Genomic DNA, 20,664 nt, shown 5'->3' with positions numbered 1-20,664 from the left:
GGGGATCGTCTTGCTTTGTGCCCGAAGGATCATTTCCTTAAGGCACAGCCACCCTTCTTGGGCTCCCATCACTTCAAAACTCCTACTCTGCAGTGCGTCCTTGACTAATCGCCTGAGTTCATTGAAATCAGCTTTCCTAAAGTCTAGCATTTTCACCCTACTAGTTACCTTACCCACTCGACGTCTTATGAAGAATTCTATTATTAGGTGATCACTGTCCCCCAGATGGTAGGGGACCTACAGATTGGTAGCCATGTCATCCCCCGTTGCCAATACCAGATCAAGTAAGGCATTCCCTCTAGTGGGACCGTGTACCTCCTGTGTCAGGTGGAGGTCCTGTACACAGGTTAGAAACCTGCGTGAACGGTGGGACTTTGCCGTCTGTGTCTCCCAGCAGATGTCTGGGTAGTTTAGGTCCCCCATGACTACCGCCTCCTTGGCTTTTATGGTCCCTGAGAGCTGCCTCAGGAGCCCCAAATCTAATTCTTCCCCTTGGTGTGGGGGTCTGTAGCAGACCCCTACCACCAAATCCCTTTCTCCTTGCCCCCCATGTAACCTAACCCACAATCCTTCTACTTCCTCATCCTTCGATTCCATCTTGATGAGGGTCGATGTATAATGCTCATTGACATAGAGCGCAACCCCTCCCCCTTTCTTTCTTTGCAAAAAAGGGGTGGCATGGGATGGGGTGGGTGGCTCCACACCACTGCAAGCACCCTCAGGAGAGGTATGGGGGGGGGGAATGTGCCCCCAGATTTGTGCATGGGGCAAGGGGGGCTGCCCCAGCCTCTTCCTGGTGGAGGGCTGGACCAAGGCTGGGAGCGGGGCAGGTCCAGCTGCATGGGATGGGCAGCAACGGCACTGGGAGGGGTGGCTACAGCCTCCCAAGCCCCCCCCCCCCGTGCCACCCCTTTTTTGCAATTTCTTAGTTGGCGTAATAAAAGGCGTCATCTCTAAACCAAGACCTCTAGAGTTTTGCATTTCACCCCTGCTTGGGGCACTCCACTTCGCTGCCTTTGCCTTGGAAGTCCCATCCTAGCCACACAACCCCTGCCTGCCCTGTAGTGCAGGGCTCCCAAGGGAAAAATGCAGCACAGCAGAGTGCCCTGAGCAGAGGCAGTGCTGTTGGGGGGGGGGGTTGGCAGGGCTATTGTCACCCCAAAATTCCCCATATCCCCCCCATAGCCAACCATCCCAATGCCACTGCCTGACCCATGCAGCTGAGCCTGCCCCAAGCCCAGCCCAGAGACTCTCCCCGTTCCCAAGCCCACAGTGAGCAGCCTGCCCTCACCTCTCTCACAAATTGAGGGGAACATATGCCTCCCATACCTCCCCTGGGTGTGTGCACAGCTGTGGGGAACCACCTCCCCAACTCCCTGTGTCCCCTGGATGTGCCTCCCATGGCTCTATCCTGCTTCTGGCCCCAGGGTCCCATTCACCACCCTGACTGGGCAGCCCCTGCCCCAGCCCCTATCGCTACCTCACTCCCTCTCTCATCATGGGGGCCTCAATCTGTCCCCGCACACCCCTTCCCTCCCCCATGCCTCTTTCCCCTCAGACTTACTGGCAGGATGCTGCTGTCTGAGCTGCCCAACTGCATTCCTGGCCATGTGCATGCATGTGGCTGCACACATGCACATGGCATTTATTGGTGACATTAAATTGGCTACACCAGCCAAAAAAAAAAAAAAAGCTGATAATGTAAATTTTTATTTTATCAGTGCCAATCTGAGATTTGACTAATATATTGGTGGATCTCTAATTTTATAATGAAAGATAACATATAGCAGCAAGAAGCAGGAGTAATTGGCCCACTCTGTAAGTGAACATACTGACTATCAGAAGGTGAATTGGTAAAATGACCTTAATTGATAATGTAGTTGCAGGAAGATAATGAAATTTCCTCAGACAAACAGTTTTTGGCGTACACAGGAGCAGCTACACACAGGAATGTGGTTTTCAGAGAGGCTAGGAACTCAGAGTTTCTGAAAAAGTCCATGGGAGACCATGGTTTTTACTGCCACTAGATTTTAAAGGGTTCACTCCTCCAAAGGGGAAAAAAAAAAAAATCTTTAAATTAATTGCATTTCAGCTGCAAAATCCCTAATAATTTGTCCATACATGTAAAAACAAGTATTTAAATAAACTTTAGTTACCTCTGGACTGAAGATGCCTGTTGGATGAAATGCAGCTGTAGTTCGACGCTGAAGAGTCAACCACACAACAGTTCAGGACAGGAAATCTACAAAGTAATATATCCTGGAAGGAAGCGGATAAATAGTTTAAACACACAAAAAAACCCCCCTGCCCTGCTCTTAGCAGGGGTGAGTTCCACTAATACATCGGTATAGTGTATACACTAATACATTTCACTTCTTGAAAAAAAGAAGGAATTCAGTCACTGAAGTGACCGTTTCCATTGTGAAATATGCGCATATAAATATGACTGCTTGGAACTCTTAAAGAGCGTCACAAACTCAGGGCATATCTCCCTTTAACTCAGTTTCTGTTCTGTAGTCTCACTGTACTAGCTAAATAACAATTTTTCATTGTTGCCTGACATTGTGCGCTGGACTAAAAGGTGCCTCCAAAATATTTTATGGTCTCCTCAAATGCATCAACAAAAACAAGAAGATGCCATCACCTTTTGCAGCTTAAATAGCAAAAGTTTTTTTAAAAAGTCTTTAAATCCAAATAATGTTTGGACTAGTCTCTTCAGATCTGGTAACAAGAACTCAAAATGGTAGTTGTGGCTGATGCGCTAGACCAGTATTTCTCAACCCGTGGGTCATGACCCAAAAGTGGGTTATAATAAATATTTCAAAGGGTTGTGAGCAATTGCTAGAAAAACTCATGAAAGCACAGGTTTCCCCTGGCAGTGTTCCATCCTGCAAGGGGCTTGTAACAGGGGGCCTTTTCAGGGCCGATTCAACCGTGGCCTGTCCACCTGTTTCCAGGCTAATAACCTGCGTTCTCACCCGCCATGCCTTGTTGGAATTAATTGTTTAATTGATCTTAATAAAGTGGGAGGCTGCCCATTTCCTGCCCCAATGCCAGGGGGTGCTATCTGCAGCTCCATTCCTCCCCTCCACTGCAGCCCAAGCCTCGCTGATGGCATCACGATGTTCTCACTCTCACCAGCCCCACTCTGGGCCCCAGAATCCCACCGATTGAACCCGGTCTAGAATCCTCTCCTCAGGCAGTCTCGTCTGCCTTCATACTAGGCAGCATAGCTCCCCGAACTGCTTCCCCTTCCGGGTGTGGTTCCCCCCCACCCCCCTGGGACCTTTGGCTCACTAGCCCTCGCCCACCTCCAGGCCAATCAGGACCCCAGGCACACAGCTTTTGGGCGTTCCTTGTGGTGGGCCCCTGGCCCTTTGACCCTTCCGGTCCTAGCCCCAGCATGGACCAGTCAGGGCAAGTCCGGACAGGCCTGAAACTATGGCCTTTTCTCACTTTCTGGGGGTCTACCTTCCAGGTCCTCCAAACAAGGGGTAACCCACCTGGTTGTGGGGGCTAAGGGTTCAGGCGCCATGACCTGCCTTTCACCAGGGTGGTAACTGGCCTGGCATTTCCTGGGGGCTCCCACGCCACTGGGAGCCCCACCAAGCCATCCACTCCCCGCAGGGTGCAGTTTTAGGTCGTATTCAGGACCAGGAGCCTCCAAACCATCCCCTACACCTCCTCCCTTACCTCCAGATGATACCAGCAGCCCTCCGGCCAGGTGATGTTGTTGCCTGGCCCCCAGTAGCAGAACTGCCCTGTTTATATGGGCAGCCCCAGATCCAAAATGACTGCCTTCATCAGGCACCCGGCAGCTGCCAGCTCCAGACCCTTAAAGTGGTAGGCACAACCAGTGCCCTGCCACAGGGCTGCTTGGGGCATGGCCAGCAGCCAGATGAAGGCAAGTGTATGGGAAGCAGGGGTTGGAGGGGCAGAGTGTACATGCATGCATGTGGGGTGTGTGTGTGGGGGGGGGGGGGGCAGGTGCCTGCTGGCACTAGGGGAAGGTAGTCGAGGGGCCAAGCACCAAGGCTGTGGCAGGGCAGTGGGGGGCTGTGGGGCAGGCACCGGCAGGGCTACAGATGTGTCGGTCAGGACAAGCCACCAATCTTTGTAAGTGGGTCCCAGTACAAAGAGAGGTTGAGAACCACTGCACTAGATAACAAGGGGAGCCTAAACCTCACACTCTATGTATAGCCCATATTCACTGCTGCTCTATTTTCAAGGAAACTCCCACTACATTTGAGTTCTCTTTGAGTTTCCCAGCTCCTGAAACCCTTTTATTTCCTGTTTGACACCATGTTTCTCTTTATTAATCTGCTGTCAGCAAAGCACATAGAAACTTCTCCCATCCTGAATAAACTTGCTGCATACTAACTCTCTCAGTTAGAGACATGTTTGAATCATCAGCAAATGGAGCAATACACAGGTATTAGAATGAATATGTTTCTCAAATACCTCCTCAAGAGACTTTGCAAATTTGTCTCAAGAATCTTTTAGTTGGGATGGCGAGAATTTAATTGCAGATTATGGGCTGTTTCTGGCTTGCAATTGCTGAAGTACTTCAAAATCTTTGGAAGTCAAGTCACATTTACCATCACTTAGCAGCTGCTAAGCAAGATAGCAAACTTTGGCCATATTATTCATGGAGGTGTGGCCTTCAGAATTGATTACCTTCTTTTCTACTCCTATAAAATACACAGAAGTGAAATATCATTTTCACCACTAAGAGGTATTAGTGCTAGATGCCTCTATAAATTGTCAATCTCATCAGAATGGCTCTGCAAATTATACAAAACATTTTGGACTAGATATTTTGGTGGTGCAAACTAACATAACTCTGCTGATTACTCAGAATTATTCAGATTTATGCTGACTGAAAAGATGACTAGGCAGATTCTAGACAAAAGCCATGCATTAGATTTTATTCTACAAGTTTGCATAGCTAGTTCTAAGAGTTTCTCCTCTTTCATAGATGTTAGGGTCAGAAGGGACCTCAACAGGTAATCAAGTCTGACCCCCTGCCCTGGGCAGGACAGAGCACTGGGGTCAGACGACTCAAGCTAGGCGCCTGTCCAGTCTCCTCTTGAAGACCTCCAGGGTAGGGGAGAGCACCACCTCCCTTGGAAACCCATTCCAGGTTCTAGCAACCCTTACTGTGAAGAAGTTCTTCCTAATGTCCAACCTAAATCTGCTCTTTGGTGTATCCTTTCATTTTCTACAGCATTCTTAGATTATTAATGGGTTTTCTTATTCTCCTTCCTAAGACTTCTAGCTTCATTTTTCTCAAATTGAGTTACAAGGGTCTCACTATAAGGAGAAAGTCTGGCCTACACTGTGCCTTAAAAAAAAAAAACAAAAAAAAAAAAACCCAACCACAGTTGAAGTGCTAACAGTGACTTTTTCATTTCATTCTCCTTGTAAGCTTAAGAGACACTGGGCACATCTACACATGTGCGTTAATGCACAGTAGCCTATTTTACTGCGCATTAAAGTGTCATGTAAAAAGCCATGCAATTACACAAATGCTCAGTAAAATAGGCCATTGTGCATTAAGCATCACTTAAACTGTGCACATTCATTACTGCACAATAAGGCAGCCTAATATGCATTTCTTTAATACTTCACATTGGAGGTACTAAATTTAATGCACATTAGAAAAAGTGTCTTAATGCACATGTAGATGCACCACTATTCTTTAGTACTATCAGGAAAAAGGTTGTTAAAAGCAGATGAGTTTGTAGCTAGAAGCTGGGTAGATTAAATGACGTGCATAAGGTGACACACACAGCCTGAGGAAGAGACAGGAAATGAACCCAGACCTCCTGAGCCTTTCAAATACTGGAAGCAAGAAAATCCAAGGCCTAGTTAGTCTGGAAGAATGTCAAAGAATGAATATCCTTAACAGCTATCTTTCAACTTCCATTCCCATGAGTTCCGATGCTGACACTGAAGGCCTATACCTTCCGTTTCTCAATATTCTACAAATCAAAGACTTTTGGAGTGGATTTGATTTTCTTCTGCTTTCCCTTAGACTGGACAAAAGTAAGATTGCCAAGAAGCACTTTCACCACTTCAGCACAATTTCCTGCAAAAACAATCTCAGGCTCCCTTCTTTCTAGCAGCTTGCAAAAACATTTGTTTTCCTTGCATTCACCTCTCTAAAGATACGATTAAACATGTATTCCTTTCAGTTTCACTGTTAACAATTATGTTGTCTTAGTAAAATGTTTTGCATGCGTTTGCCTCAGAAGTTAGCCTGTATTCTAGGTCCCTAGTAAAAAAAAGAATAAGAATTGTTATTGAATTACTCTGTTCTGTTCTTATTTACACCCATGCAAGACAGCTGAGCATTGAAATTAATGGATTCACACCACTATTCGTGTGGAGAAATTAATGGAGACCAGATTCCATTCCTAGTATATGGACAAGTAGGGTGTGTGTGTGTGTGTGTGTGTACACATGCTGTGCGTGCATGGACAGAAGTGTGTGTATGTACACCCCCCCCCCCCCCAGAGTCTCCCATTGCCTGAAGAAGAGTGTTCGTGCCTGAAAGTTCACAAAGAACTTTTTTCCAGCTACTTAGTTGGTTTATTAAAAGATAAGTACATGTACTCCAGCACCAGCAAATACGAGTAAAAACAGCACCAGAGGTGGTTTGGCAGGCTTGTAGTCCACATAGGAGGCTGGTCCATGCAGAAAGGTGTTCATCTGGGGGCAGGGGCCAGGGGCCTCATTGCATAAGGGGTCAGATAAAGACTTTTCAAAACAAAGCATCTCCTGTAACTTCAGCCTGTTCTGCCTACCAGCCTCAAGCTATTTTCAGAAAAGTGGGGTGAGAAGGGGAGGAGCAAAGGGAGTTCAGTCTGGGGGGTTTTCAGCCCTGGCTGGAGGGTGGGGTGGGGTTATTGGGGCCCCCCCTCCAAGGTGGGGGGGAACTCCACTATCACCCACCTCATCCTTCAGCACTGGCTAGGGAACCCCTGGAATGAGCTCCCTTTCCCCTCACCTCACATTCTGAAAACATTGCAGCCTGGCAAAGAGCAGGGGCCATTGCTAGGAGAAACTGGCTGCAGGCTGGCAGGCAGCAGCTAGATTCCCTTTCCCATTGGAACTAACTGTGAACTTGTGTTTGGTCCAGGGGATTGTTGCAACTCAGAACACTTCCTGCAAAGTGTTCGCACTTAAAAGTGAGGAGCTACATTCCCGTTTGCACCCCAAGTTAGATTGGATGGCCATTTTTAATGTGATCTAACCTTCCCAAACATCCGTACATAGCCTAATTTACATCTCTCTGGCCATCTGTGACTCTAATGGGCACTCAGGCAGCCAAGAATAGCCAGAGTTCAGCTGTGTAACAGCAGTAGTGTAACTGAGGGTGAGACTGGGGCAGCAGCCCTGAGTACCACCTTTGGGAGGAATGGTGGAAGAAAGGGGGGGTGGGGGGTGGAGAAGGGTGCAAAGAGCCAATCGCCAAAGTGGCAGATGACTAGACCACAGCCATCAGCACCACTACAGCCAGCACTGCCCCATGGGTTGGGCTAGCCTCCTGTGTCTCCCTGTATCAGTATAGCTTTCATTCTTCCAGTCAGTTCCCCTTACTTAGTCCCTGTTGTAAGCAGGGAATAGCAGAGGCATCACTGTGGCCAAGCATCATCCCTAGGCTTACAGAATTATAAAAAGGCTAGGAGCATTGGCTTTGTGGTCCCTCTACACTTCTAGAGTAATGTAAAGGGAACTTAAAACAATGAAGAATTGGGCCTCAAAGTTAGAACAGACAGTGAAATACGTTCTGGAAAGCTATTCAATAAAATTATCTTCCAAAAGTAAAATAAAATAGTTGTTTTCTGGCTCATTTTAGAAATAACGATTTTTCTTTTTTTCCACATCATTGCAGTCACTATGAAGCACTAGCCTCTAAAGAACTCCATACCATTTAACCAGGATAACAGATGGCAACCCATATCCTGCTATGTATAAAAAATTCAGAGTTAACGATCTCCAACTCACTGAGAGGCACCAACATTTGTTTAGGGAAGACAGGTAACAAGGATAACTTGACACATATAGCAGTCATGCTGTTCAGTTCACATAGAGAAGAACATGGCCTATGAGAGACAGGAAGGATGATAGTTTTGAAAGGCAAACTGAGAATTGTGCCAGAGGAACAGTCCCTCCAGCTCCATTTTATTTGCCTGGTCTTAAAAACACTTATTTTATATATGTAACAAAAACAAACAAAAACAAACAAAAACAAACAAACCTGATTTTATTCCAACTATAGTACCTCTAAGTCTTCCTACAGCAGTAGGGCCAGCCAGCAGCCTGGGCAGCACCTCAGGTGAAACAAACAAACAAACAAACAAACAAACAAACGGAAGGATTTAAAAACAAACAAACAAACAAACAAACAAACAAACAAACAAACAAACAAACAAACAAACCTACTCAGCTAGACAAAGCTTTGACAGGGACAATCTAGTTGGAGACTGTCCTGCCTTGAGCAGGGGGTTAGACTAGATGACCTCCTGAGGTCCCTTAGAACCCTAATTTTCTATGATTTTAAACCCTGTGTACCAGGTGCCCAACATGGGGTGCTACTCCTACCGTTCCATGCTGTCCCCGGGTGGCTTTCCCACCACTGCTACTGCCATCTGCCCACCTGGTGGCCAGCCATTGTTTAGCCAGGGCAGGCCCCACTGGCCTCTATAGGCCCTACCCAGTGGCCGACTCCTGTAGCAGACTGGATACCCTCTGTGTGGCTGGCTCGGCTGCCCAGGTCTTTTTGCACAACTGGCTTCTCTGGCTCAATTTCCACCAGCACCAGACCAAGATGATTATAACCAAGCAGGGTAGGTAGGAGCAGCTTCCCCCTCCCCACCCAGCGCGGGTCGCACTGCTCAGCGGGTCTCACATCTAGGGTGGAGCCGCTACTACTGCTATCTTTCTGTGCATGTCCCTGCCTGGGCTTGGGGCTGGTTTTGCTCCTCTGCCTCCCCCTGATCTGGCCTTTGCCCCAAGCAAAAGCCCCAACCCTGGCAGCTGGGAAAGTACAGCAGGACTGCCCTCTGGCTGGGAGGTGGGCTCCGGGGGTCCAGGGCCATGCTGAGCCACAAGCAGGAGGGAAAAGGCTGGGTAGACCCCAGCTGGGGTCCCATGCTGGTGAGAGAGGGGAAGTTAAGAGAGCTTAATCCCCCTCTGCCCGAGCCTGCTGTCCCATGCCCCCACCCCACCCACTCCAGCAGGGAAGAGTCTGGCAGGGGCTAACTTGCCCCTGCCAGGCAGACCAGGTTGTGTCCCCAGCCAAGTTTCCCACTTCCACCCCCTTGCCAGCCAGCCTTCACTGCTCTAGCTAGAGAGCAGAGGGGCAGGGCCAACCCTGTTCTGCTCAAACAGTCAGCACAGCACAATCCAGGGCTGCAGAGCATCCTGGGATGCTGGGGGACTGTGATTTAACTTGAACCAGGAAGGGGTCTGGGATAGAAGTTCCATAAATTAGTTTGAGTCTGATACTACATTTAACCAGGTTTATTTTAAACTACTTTCCACTATTTTGAAACTGATTTATGTGCATTGAACTTATGTTCTGTTGAAGGTTTAAACTAAACTAGTTTCAGCTCACTTAAAACTAGTTTGCATAACTTCTGTCCCTTGCCTAAGAGAATAGCTGATTTTTTTTTTTTTTTTTCCTAGAAGGAGAAGCAAAGCTACAAAACTAAATTTCCTTTTTACCTAGTTGCACTTCCGATTTTGTGGCAGTTTATACCTGTACCAAAATATTTAATGGTATCGTACAGATAAACACATTTATTCAACCAGACAAGAGTGTGTCATGCTGCTAGCTGCCAATCATTCTAGTTTTGTAAAGGGAGTTTACTGTTAAAAGATGCAGAACAACTTCTAAGACTTAAGGGTTTACAGCTAAATAAATAGCTTCCTGTCACTGTCTTTACTCCATGTCTCCCATTTTTGGGCCCTAAGTGGCCAGGACTAGTGTACCAAAACATACTGCCAGCTGGATGGGGATGATAAGCCTTCCCAAAGATCAGTCATTTCACGAGCATTCCCACTGAAGTAACTGGGTATAGTTGTGGAATAAACATAGTAACATGTAAGCAAGTATCATTATCTGGCCATCAGTGGGTCAAAACTGCTCTCAAGTTACACCAGAACTTTTTTTGAAGCCACTAACTTTACTGGATCTCCATGAGTTTAATTTTTAGCAGAACTGGGTTCAGTAAATATATTTTTCAGGTTAAATTCGTTCTTCAAACACCACAAAAGTCATTAGAGTTTTTAGTGAAGAATCTAGCCCCTGAAGTTTAAGCATAGTATTTTTTTTAAATTTCATTAGCTTTACATTTTATTTAAATTTTACTTTCTTCCAGAATATTTTGCATTGCTGATTTTTTTAAGTCTGAATTGGAAGTTGGAAACATTAATTTTTCCTCAGAATGGAATTTTTTGAAGCATTCCAACTAGCTTCTAAGTCATCTCAGGGGAAACGGATAGCCTGGGCTGTTGCCAGGCTGTGAGCAAGGCAAGCCAGCAGCTTGCCAGGCTGGGGATCCTGGAGAGACCATGAATCCACAAGGCAAAGAAGTTTGGTGCTTGGTAGAAAATCTGGGAGGCAAGCAGGCCAGCTAGCCAGCCTGTCTGGCATCTGATAAAAGTTTAGACAGACACATTCCTGAGGAAAGTTGAGTCATTATGACTAGCATTTCTGACAAAACAGCTGTCAGTTCCATAAGAAGTTGTGATAAAGTCTAGAAATAAAACTTGATTATATTCTCACCCTGTACTGCACAGCTTCGTAGCTGGCTCTACCTGTGGGTCTGTTGGCTTAAATAAAAAACAGAACTTGATCATCCTTATTTTTGTACTAAGTGATCCCGCTTCCTGTCAAGCGGAGTTCTCTTGTTAAAATGGAAAAAGACCAACTTTATTCTGATGTGTGAATGGGATTACTGGGATTGGAGGCTCAAAATGCAAATTAAGAAATTGAGGTTTTAAAAAGACACCTATCGAGCACAACAGAACCCATTGTCAACACTGCCTTTAAATGGTTTGCACAAGTCTCTCGAGGGGTGTACTATTTCCCAAGTGACAGAGTATTCTTTTCATATAAACTTAGAAGGCTAGAACCAACTGGCATTTAAATAACATGAACATATGAAAGAAAAAGGGGAATCCCCTTTCACATAAGAACCCAAACTATGATTTGTCACCCTTACAAGGAAAGAAAAAAAAAGGCCACGTTATGTAACAATTCAAATCCCCTGTTGCAATCAAAGAGAGAGAGGGGTGTTGCTGACACATTTTGGACAATTTTCCATAGAATGGGAAAAAATGCTGTATAAGTAGTGATATCAGACTATAACAAACACTGAAGGAAATCTGTCTGCTAACCCATACTTTCCCCTGGTTCAGGACTCTTACCAAGATTGCTGGGAAATCTACACTTAAATTTGGCCATGTCTCGCCTTTTATTTTATTTCTCCAAAGTAACAAACAGACTTCAGAAAGGACAGCATCTATTTGATTCTCTTTAAATGGATTAATTCAAAATAAAATTGCTGTAGCTTTTGAGCATACTTTTAATATATGTCCAGACCTTTTTCTTTAAAACAATGTTTAAAGAAAATATACACCTGTTTTTCTGCTTAATGTATGTAAAGGCCTAAAGAAGAAACTGGCCAGGCCTCAGTTCTGCAATGAGCACCACGAAGGCACTTCTTTGAAGAAAACAGTTTGCAGGATCAACTAAAAAACCCCCAAAAAACAAAACAAACCCCCACAATGAAACCAAATATAGGTTCATAGGTTAAGGCCCAAAGGCACCATGAGGCCTCCTACGCAACACAAAAGCCAGAAAACCCCACTCAGTCACTTCTGCATCAACTCCCAAACATTTGTTTGAGCCATAGCATATTTTTATAAAGAGATCCTGTCTGGCTGAAAGACTTCAAGTGATGAAGCACCAGTTACAGCCCTAGGTATATTATTCCCAATAATCACTCTCATTGTTAAAAACCTGTGCTGTATTCCTAGTCTGAATTTGTCTGGTTTTAAATCCTAACTATTGGATCTTATAATACTTTGTTCTGCTTATTTAAGTAGCATATGTTAGTAAACTCTTCCCCATTTAGGTACTTTTAAAAACTGTGGCCAAGTAGCCCCTTAACTTTTTCTAGGATAAACTAGCTTCTTAGAGCTCTCACTACAATAGCAAGTTCTCCGTTTTTCAGATAGTGTTTCTCTCTCTTTTTTGAACACTTTCCAAATTTACTACATCCACATTTTAAAACATATCAGGACTGGATAGCGTTCCAGGAATGGTCTCACTCACTTTGCTACAAATGGAAGCAATTCCTTCTCCCTTCAACTTGATATCCCCCTGCATATCATTCAAGGATCATTTTACCCTTCTTTTCTTCAGCATTACCCAGGGAGTGAAAATTCAATAGGTTGTCACCAATGACCCCTCTATCCAGTCCTCTTGCGTGACCTACATTCCTGGTTCCTTGCATTTGGCTCTCATATCAAGACGCATGCAGTTCAAATGAGCCAACTTTAACAGTGATCCAGACTGTGCATCTGATCTGTGCCCATTATATGAACTATATACATGATGCGGTCAGATACACAAAGGAACCAAAATGAAAAAAAGTGTTTTCCTCACTATTTTTAAAGTGCTACTTTTGACCACAGCATATGCCACATACAGACAAATATGATTTTCAAATCCCTTTACAATTGTTCTCTGTAATATCCATTTACTACAATGTGGGCATGTCTACATGAGATTTTACTGCACAGTTGACTAATTAGTTGCACAGTAAGTGTTCTGCATCTACACATGTGCCCTATTAGGCTGGAGTTAGGCAGGACATGACTTGTAAATACTTACTTGTATAAATACAAATATTTACACAAGAATACTTGCTTATAAATTTACAAGTCCTATCCTGCTGCCAAGTAAGAAAACAAGAGCACCCCCCCAAACTCTGCAGCAGTGCAGGTGTAGATGCTGGAGGGGCTAGCTGAGGCACAAGGGTATTTCAGTGTGGGGGCTGCCTGCTGGCTAGCCCTTCTACTGAAGCTCTCTTGTCCCCAGTCAGCTCCTCCTCAACATGCCAAGTTGGGGGGGCACAGCCCCGGGTTGGCAGGCTGATCCCCAAGACCTCCTGCCAGCTTGGGCTTCTCTGACCTGGGTCAACATGCTTCCATCCTAGGAGTGCACATAAATGTCCGCCTGGGAGCAATAATGATCACACTGGAGTTTATCGCAGCGTATTAATATGCACGCGTAGATGCTCCCCGTGAATGCTTTAGCGTAGCATCTGGAAATCCATACAAGACAGTGTTGCTTTACTGAACTATTCTGCATAGAACACAAAAGCCATTATTTTGGGGGAAGAGAGACCCCCTGAATAGTCATTCAGACACTTCAGGATTTGCCTGAATTGAATTTAAAATCATCCCACTAATAGTACTAACTCTTCCACTGAGACAATATAGTAAAATTGTTGCAAGTTCTCTCTCAATAATCAGCCAGGGTTCATTTACTGGAAACATTGCCATTGCCCAAATCACTGTTCCACAAACATTTGCTGCATGTCAGCTGTGGGGTATTAATCATCCCACTAATTGTTCAGTTGGTCAAGATTTTCAGCTCTGCCCTGTGACAGGAGCCTGCCTTCTGGGAAGCTGATCAGATATTGGTACACTTTAGTCACCTATGCAATAGGTCTGGGCAAAGTGGCAAGTATTCGCTCTGGATTTGGCAGGACAGCAATTTGATTCAGAGACTCGAATCACTCTGCCAATTCAGTTCGGCTGAATCAGATCCAGAGATTCAGCCATAGACTAAACAGGCAGCAGTCCTTACCACACTAAATACAGCTGCCTCTAGCTGGTAAATCTGTTGTGGTGGGTGGAGTGGGGAGGGAAGGGACAGGACGTGGTGGGGGGGCAGATCAGATACCCCCACAGCAAGGAAGGGATTGGGGCTGGGGCAAGCTGCCCAGCCAGGGCAGGGGGCACAGGACACAGGCATGGCAGCACCGGGAGCCGGGGCTATGCCCTGCTGCTGCTTGCCCAGCTGGGGGGCAGGGGGCACAATGCAGGCACAGCTTGCTCCAGGAAGGGGGCAAGCAGTAGCAGGGCATAGCCCCCTCCACTGCTAGTGCTGCAATGCTCGCATCCTGTACCCACCCCACCCTGGCTAGGCAAGCAGCAGCTGCGCCTGCATCCCATGCCCCCCTGACCAGCTGGGCAGGCAGCAAGCTATGCCCTACTGCTGGTTGCTCAGCCAGGGTGGGGGGTTGGGAGTGGGGGCTATGCCCTGCTGCCACTTGCCCCCTTTCATCTGAAGGGAGCCACACCTGCATTGCACACCCCTCCTGCCCCAGCTGGGCAAGCAGCAGTAGGGCATAGCCCCCTGCTCCCAGCACTGCCATGCCTGCATCCTACACCTCTCCACCCCCTTCCGAGTCTTGTGTGCCCTCTGCCCCAGCTGGGCAGCTTGTCCCAGCCCTAATCCCTTCCTCTATGTAGGGATCCTCTATTGATCTGCTGCTCCCCCCAAACCCCTTCCCTCTCCACTCTGCTTACCAGCTGGAGGCAGCCGTGTCCAGAGTGATGAGGATTGCTGCCTGTTCAATCTATGGCCAAAGCAGCACCAGATTGATTTGGAGGCTTCCACTTCCGGTTTCATCGGGACCTTTTAATTTGTCTCCCGATTTGATTCAGATTCAGAGATTCAGCTGCCGAATCAAGTCAGCCACCAAAATGTTGCACATCCCTACTATGCAATCTCCTCCCATTAACTAGTAATTATGTGAAGGAAAAATTAAAATCTTATTAAGAAGGGTGAGCTGGGTAGTTGTGCATGTTAAAAAGCGATGCACTCTCTTGGAGCACATTCCATCCTCATAGGAATTAGGACTTGTATCCTGTGATCACGCAGTATCTATAGCAGAAGAGGATTTTCCCTTTGTATCGCCATATCCTCTCTTAGACCCACTTGAACATGCTGGCCTGAACAGTCTCTTCATAGTTACACAACATATGCCCACTGTTAAGGGAATTTACACTGGCAGTGAATGATTGAGGCTTGGATTTTTGCCAACAGACTAAAAATTCAGACTCATAGCAACCTACAATTCCATGTTTACAGTTTGGTAAACTGTATTTTAGTGTTTGGCTAGTCATTATATGTATACATGTATATAATCTAAAGGCTCATATTGAAACATTATCTTTTGGTGAATGTGCATGTACACACACCCCTTTCATCCCAAGGGGATGCAATCCTTGCCCAGGCTAAAAACCAAAATCAAGTTTCACCCAAGCAAAGACAGCAGAATCAGAGACAAAGTGCTCGTAGAGCTCTACCTTTGAATAAGAATCCAGATAAGGAGTACACTGTTGCAAGGCTATATCAAGTAGCGGTTCTAAAAGGGGGGGGGGAGGGGCAAGTGGGGCACTAGCTATAAGTGCTGATTTAGAAGGGGTGCCAGAATGGTGACCCCTGGGGAGTCTGTACCACTGGGCTGCTACAGCAACAGCCAGCAATGGTGCGCAGGGAGCCTGTATTGTGTCAGGTAAGACTCTGTCCTGCCAACCCCCAGCCCATTCTGCTCAGGGCACCAAAGAAGCTTACTCTGCCTCTGGCCACTCTTGTTTATTTCTAACCAGGACTTTGGAGATACTGAAGGAAGAGTTTGACCTTGGAAATTCCATCCCATGTTCTATACCAAGCCTGGTATGTGCTGTACCATATACTTGCTGGATGAGGACTTTGGAAGATTCGTCAGCATTGTAGGAATCTGCCTGCAGTGCAGACATGCTTAATAAAGCTACTGCAGTGTCAGCTTTAAAATGCTTCGATTTAAGAAATGCTGGCTCATTTGGGTCAGAAATGGCAGTTACCATATGGCAGACATGCTGAACAGCAGCAATGTGCACATCTTCATTCTTGTAGAAGTACTGCACTTCCAAACCCCCAACTTCTGCTAAAGCGGGGGCAGGCAAAATACAGCCTGCCAGGCCTATTCCATCTGGCCCACAGGGACCCAAATATAAATTTTCTAAACTTTTTACAAATCTGCTCCTAGCTGCCCATCAAAGATGACAGGGGCCAGGGGCAGCAGGATCCAAGGGAAGCTGGCAAGACTCAGAAGCAGGGCCAGCTCAGACCTGCCCCCTCACCCCCAACCAGAAACCTCTGCCTACTACAGCTTTCACTGCTTCCCTGCATGCCTGCCAGCTGCTCCAGCACCACATCCTGGATGCATCACTGGACTGCAGGAGCATGCATACTAGTAACCTAGGGCTAGGAGTGGAAGTGCATGTGTGCAGGTGTCCCTGCAATGAGGGAGGGGTAGACAGAGAAAGTGAGAGCAATGAGAGAGAGAGTGTGCATGCATATGTGCATGTTCATACACCAAGTCCCACATGCACACCCCACCATACACATGCACCCACACACCCTCTTCATACTGACATATATGCAGACCCCCCACACCCATGTCTCCTCACACCCCCCAGCTACCCTCCTTCCCCCACAAGCCCCATACCCACCCACACATGCTCCCCCACCCCAACGACCCACACACCAACAGCTCCCCACAAGCCTATACCCACCCACCATGCCTCCCACCCCACCACAATATACAAGAGTAAGACTTCATTTTTAACTATTGTGCAATCACCTCCATGTATACTACACAGAAAAATGGAGTGTTTGAGCAGGAACAGGAACATTCCCCCCCTCCCAGGGAATCCAGACGGACCCAAGGGAGACGCAGTCAGGCCCAGGGTCAGCGAGGACCTAGGTCAGGGAACTTCTGGAGGGTCCAGACATGCTCAAATCAGCAGGTCCCAATGATCTCCACCCCAGAGTCCTAAGGGAACTGGCAGAGGTCATCATGGGACCTCTGCACAGCTTTATGAGCACTCATGGTGCTCTGATGAGGTGTCAGAGGACTAGAAAAGGGCCAGTGTGGTCCCCACTTCCAAAAAGGAGGAGGAAAGAGGACCCAGGAAACTATAGGCCCATTAGTCTTACCTCGATCCTGGGGAAGCTCTTTGAGAAGGTTATCCAGGAGCAAATCTGCAAGGGACCAGCAGGGGAGATTATGCTTAGAGGCAATCAACATGGGTTTATTAGAGGCAGGTCCTGTCAGACCAACCTGGCTGCCTTCTACGACCAAGTCACAAAAGCCCTGGAGGCAGGCATCATGGTGGACGTAATCTTTCTGAACTTTAGGAATGCCTTCAACGCAGTCTCTCATCCCATCCTCATTAAAAGTGAAAAGAAATTAGGCGACTGTGGTGTCGACACCTACACAGTCAGATGGGTCGCAAACTGGCTGGAGGGCCACACCCAGAGAGTGGTGGTGGACAGGTCATTTTTGACCTGGAGGGACATGGGCAGTGGGATTCCCCAGGGCTGTCCTCAGGCCTCCACTGCTCAATATCTTCATCAGCAACTTGGACAAGGGGGTGAAAAGCACCTTGTTCAAGTCTGCAGAGGACACTAAGATGTGGGGAGAAGTGAGCATGCTAGAAGAGAGGGACAGGCTATAACTAGATCTAAACAGGTTAGCAGTGGATGGATGAGAACAGCATGCATTTCAATATGGACAAGTGCAAGGTATTGCACCTGGGGAGGAAAAACTAGCAGCATACCTACAGGCTGGTGAACTCCCTTCTCATCAGCACAGAGGTAGAAAAGGATCTTGGAGTCATTATTGATTCCCAGATGAACACGAGCCACCAATGTGAGGATGCAGTCAGGAAGGCTAACCATACCTTGCCATCCATCCATAGATGCATTACAAGCAGGTCCAAGGAAGTGATCCTCCCCCTCTATGTGACATTGGTCAGGCCACAGTTGGAGTACTGCATCCAGTTCTGGGCACTGCACTTCAGGAGGGATGTGGATAGCATAGAGAGGGTCCAGAGGAGGGCCACCTGCATGATCAGGGGCAGCAGGGTAGGCCCTATGAGAGGCTACAGGACTTGAAACTGTTCAGCCTACACAAAAGAAGGCTGAGAGGGGATCTGGTGGCCAGCTACAGACTTGCCAAGGGGGACCAGCAGGCAATGGGAGAGTCCCTGTTCCTCTGAGTACTACTGGGAGTTACAAGGAATAATGGCCATAAGCTGACCAAGAGTAGGTGTAGGCTAGACATCAGGAGGCACTACTTCACAGTCAGGGCAGCTAGGAGCTGGAACCAATTCCACCAGTTCCCCAGGGTAGGGGTGAGCCTAGGAATCTTCAAAAGGAGGCTAGACAAATCACCTAGCCGGGGTTGTTTGACCCCCAGCACTCGGGGTCGTTTGACCCCCACATTCTTTCCTATGGCAGGGGGTCAGACTTGATGACCTGCTCAGATCCCTTCCAACCCTACCAACTATGAAACTATATGTAAGCCAAGATATTTGAATAATAAAATTAAAGTTGTAGACATTCAATGTTTAGAACATAATTTAGTCTTTTTCTGGTTCCGAGATGGCAAAACCCCTTGCTGAAAGGAGTACTTCTGGGGCCAAGGGGAGAGACTTCTGGTCACAAGATTGCAACTAGGGGGCAGGGCACCTGTCAAGGAGTGGGGCTACCGATGCAACGCTCAACAGCTTGCCAAACTTTGGTAAGCAGCCTTCTGCCCAAAATAATTGCCTGCTTCTGTGGTAGAGGGAATGCTTTAGAATCTAGTTTTGGGCATGCTCAGTGAGGGGGGCACCAAGAGAGCAGCCAATCTGCTTCTCCTGCCTTTCACTCAGAGCCTTCTGTTATGTTGTTCTCATATTAAGATACATACTCTAGTGCAGGAGTGCTCAACCTCCAGCCTGCAGAACAAATGCAGCCCAGGGAGCTTTGGGATCTTGCCTATAGGGCTCCCCATGGATCAGGAATTTTGGCAGTGGGGCAGCAGTGTCAGTTAATACTGCAACCCCTACCTGCTGCCAAAATCTCAAGTCCCATCCAGTGGATCAGAGCTGGATCATGACCCTCCCCACCCTTACTAAATCAAAGTCAGGTCACACCCCCTTCCATATGCTGCCAAGTTCAAGCTAGGTTACTTCCCCAGGATTGGGCCACATCCGCTCCACTATGGAGCTAGATCCAGGATGGGTCTGCCCTCTATTCCCCTGCTGGGCCAGGTTGGGGCCAAGCCAAGCCACCTTTCCCTGCACAGCTGGAATAGGAGGGGCTTGTGGGGGAAGCAGCCTAGCCCATGCTTCTCAGTGGGGCCTCACTATACACACCCCAGATACCAGATTGGGTTCACCAGCCACATCTGTCCCACAGAGGGTCCAGGCACTACCCATCTGGCCCTGGTAACAAGTGGGCATCCCAGAGCAGGTCTAAACATAGGCCCACCTGCTAGTCTTGGGGCCAGCTTCCAGCCTCCTCACTTGCCATGCCTTGATGTTACTAATTATCTCATGTTAAATCAGGTGGGAGGCTGTCCATTAATCTGCCCTGATAATAAGGGCCTATGTTTAGGACTCCAACCTCCCCTTATATCCCAAGCCTCACAGATGTTTCCTCCAGCTATCTAGTACTGGGACCTGAGCTCCGGACTCCCACACAGGACTCTTGCTCCCCAGCAGAGCTCAGTCCCGGCACCCTCACCCTGGCTCATTGGCAATGCATAGGGGTGCACATGGATCCAATGGTGCTGGCTGTGCCTGTGGGTGGTCGCCACTTACCACCCTCCCTCCCCCCCTACAGCCTTTGCAGGTGGTTGCCAACCACTGGTCAGTATTCACCACCCCTCCCAGCCACTGACACTGCTGAGGCTGTACTGTGGGCCCCAGGCCTCATACACTGGGCTCCAACCCCACACTCAGGGTTCAAACCGCTTCTCTGGGATCAGAGCTCTCAGCCCTATCCCCAAGCCCTCCCTGAGCTATCCCCTTATCCCTGGAGCTTCCTTAATAGCTCCCCAAGGCTTAGGGCCTCACCCTCCTGGAGCTTGATGCTGGCTCCTATATGTAGCCTCAGACCTTCACCAGGAGTCTGGGCACTGGCACAGATCCCTCCACCAACCTGGGCCCTGCCTCCATACTCTCAGCAAGTCTGGGCTCCCCCTGCTTGATCACACCCACCAGGGATGTGGGGCTGGCATTAGAAGGTGCCCCACACTCACCTGTCACCAGGGCTGTAACTGGCCTTGCATTTCTGGGGGACTGTCCTACCACAAACAGACCCACCCCTGGTAGGGTGCAGTTTTCAGTCATATCCAGGACCACAGGGTCTCCTTCTTCCCCATAATCCCAGCTTTTTACCTCCAAGATGGTACTTTGAGCAACAGCCAGATGGTGTTCTCCACAGCTACTGGCAGCAAACAACCACCTCTTTGTAGTTGTTCAGGGCTCTGCTCTTATAGAGCACAGCTGTGCCCTGCTCCCAATCAGGCAACTGCCTAATTGGCATTGCAGGCAGCTGCAGGCTGCCTAACTGCCACTCAGGCCCCTGCAGACAAAAAGGTTGAGCACCACTGCTCTAGTGCCTTGGGTTGTCTTTTTATTGCTTCATCTTGGTTTCTTTACCTCTTAAACGTCACTAGGCAGCAAATGTCTCTTCAGAGGGCATGAAATGTCCCTAGTCTTACAAAAACATTTCATTGTAGTCAGGTGCAA

General features: G+C 47.6%; 1 long non-coding RNA gene across 1 annotated transcript in view; it reads right to left on the bottom strand.

The window, feature by feature from the left end:
- LOC102375629 overlaps window positions 1-20,374 on the bottom strand; it is a 92,962-nt gene extending 72,588 nt beyond the window's left edge. Inside the window, exons 1-2 of the long non-coding RNA XR_324552.1 lie at window positions 20,311-20,374; window positions 2,157-2,259 (exon numbers count right to left, since the gene is read on the bottom strand). This is a non-coding gene — a long non-coding RNA (uncharacterized LOC102375629). The remainder of the gene's footprint in view (window positions 1-2,156; window positions 2,260-20,310) is intronic.
- Window positions 20,375-20,664: the final 290 nt, after the last annotated feature.

This window comes from Alligator sinensis, unplaced genomic scaffold (genome assembly GCF_000455745.1).
Source record: "Alligator sinensis unplaced genomic scaffold, ASM45574v1 scaffold258_2, whole genome shotgun sequence".
Taxonomy (NCBI): Eukaryota; Metazoa; Chordata; order Crocodylia; family Alligatoridae; genus Alligator; species Alligator sinensis.
The sequence above is the reverse complement of the archived record's forward strand: the minus strand, read 5'-3'. Positions and strand labels throughout refer to the sequence as shown.